The sequence below is a fragment of the Lactuca serriola genome, chromosome 6 (assembly GCF_051521515.1).
Source record: "Lactuca serriola cultivar US96UC23 chromosome 6, Lser_US96UC23_V15, whole genome shotgun sequence".
Lineage (NCBI taxonomy): Eukaryota > Viridiplantae > Streptophyta > Magnoliopsida > Asterales > Asteraceae > Lactuca > Lactuca serriola.
Genome location: NC_136413.1, coordinates 87,570,409 through 87,572,247, shown reverse-complemented (window position 1 = coordinate 87,572,247; position 1,839 = coordinate 87,570,409). Strand labels below are relative to the sequence as shown.

The 1,839-nt window shown below is 29.8% G+C and overlaps 1 non-coding gene across 1 annotated transcript; it reads right to left on the bottom strand.

The window, feature by feature from the left end:
• Positions 1 to 697: 697 nt before the first annotated feature.
• TRNAV-UAC (transfer RNA valine (anticodon UAC)) lies at positions 698 to 770 on the bottom strand. Its single transcript has one exon. It is a non-coding gene; the product is annotated as a tRNA-Val (tRNA).
• Positions 771 to 1,839: the final 1,069 nt, after the last annotated feature.

Genomic DNA, 1,839 nt, shown 5'->3' with positions numbered 1-1,839 from the left:
AGGGTATTCGCCTAGTTGTTTTCTATAAAATCGGTAACTTTTTCGTACAACCAATGTGAGACTAACTTATTTAGCCATTAATTTGGTGAATCTAACATTTAATCACCTAAACAGCCGTTAAAAAAAATAATAAATAACTTTTTTGTACATGTGAGGACATGAAAATGTGCGATTAATATCTTTAGTCATCTTGATGTGTTTGTTTGCTAAATCACATTCACAGGCTACAATATGCCGAGATGTCTATTAAAATGATAAAAGTAGATACTTGAAATGACGCTTTAATACCAATATCATATGATATGTGGTCACCGACTAAACTCAAATTTTATAACCCATAAAATTGCATAAAGAATCAACAAACCAAAATCAATCCAATTTGGTTTTTATGCCGAACTTTGACGAAATTGAATTTTCTTATGTGTTCGACAAATTACCTCTTATAAATTCTTAAGATCCGATTACGAATTTTGTAAAGCACACAATGAGTGAGAAACTAGAATAACCTGAGATAAACATTAATCCGACAAGTCGACAACTACATAAACTATACTCTTTTATTTATAACTCACAAATAACTCAATAATAATAATAATCCCTTAATGTGTTTTTTAAACATAAAATACGTAAAAGGTACTCATTTATTAAACTTATTTCTTTAAAGGGAAAAAAAAGAAGCAAAGTAAAAATCTATATTTGTTCCTGCCCGGGATCGAACCGGAGACCTTTAGCGTGTAAAGCTAACGTGATAACCACTACACCACAAGAACACTTTAATTATTCAGTACAAACTATAATATAAATTCGTAAATAATTTTAATGAGCATACAATATACGAATATAATTTAAACTCAAAACTTTCACGTCCAATTGCAAACTATTTCAGAAAAGTCGCTCATTTGGATGATCCAAACTTTGTTTCACGAAATCCAACCTTTATTTTCTAGAATTGGGTAGTAGGAACGTTTCTTTTTTTTTTTTTTTTTTTTTTTTTTTTTTTTTTTTTAATTTTTAATTTTAATTTTAATTCATTTTTTAGAAGAAAAACCTTAATAGGGATACCGTCGGTGTCCGCCGTTCACTTAGGTTAACGATGACCTCAATGGAGTGGTTGGCTTTGTTAGGTTCAACTGTGAGTTTCTTCAAGATCGTTTGCTTCTTCATCCCATATTCACAAGTCAAGATCATTCACATTCACATGACAAATCGTTTTTGAGTGTCTAGTTTTATGTCAGCTAAGATTCTACGTAATTGTTTACTACAATCTACATGCATTTTGTTTTTCTAATTTGCTTTGATTGTCTTATGGTGTTCATGGGTTCGACTTTCTAGGGTTGAAATTGATAATCAATGCATTTATGTTGATAGACGAAAGGGTAAAAACTTTAATAGGGGTGGAGCTTTTGATTGTCTAGGTCCCTGTGGTTCTATACAAGGTTGTTAATATCGGAGTCATATATAATATCATTTTCCGCTTTGCAAGATCGTGATCATAAGATCGGATCGGATCCTACAAAAACATTTTAAAACATAAAAAATATATATTCATCTATCCATTAACCATTCAGTTAACAAAAAGTACTTTAAAACATAAAAAATACATTTCTAATATATTATTTAGCGATAAACAATTCAAAATGAGTATTCTATTTAGTTAGTCCAAGAAAAATATTTGAACTTTAAAATAAAATATTAACAATCGTACGATCGATCCTACAATCGTACAATTCAACCCTATGATCCTACTAAAAAATGATCCAAATATGAGATCGTATGACCATACAATCCTACAATCATGATAATTTTAACAACCTTGGTTCTATATACACACAATGATGT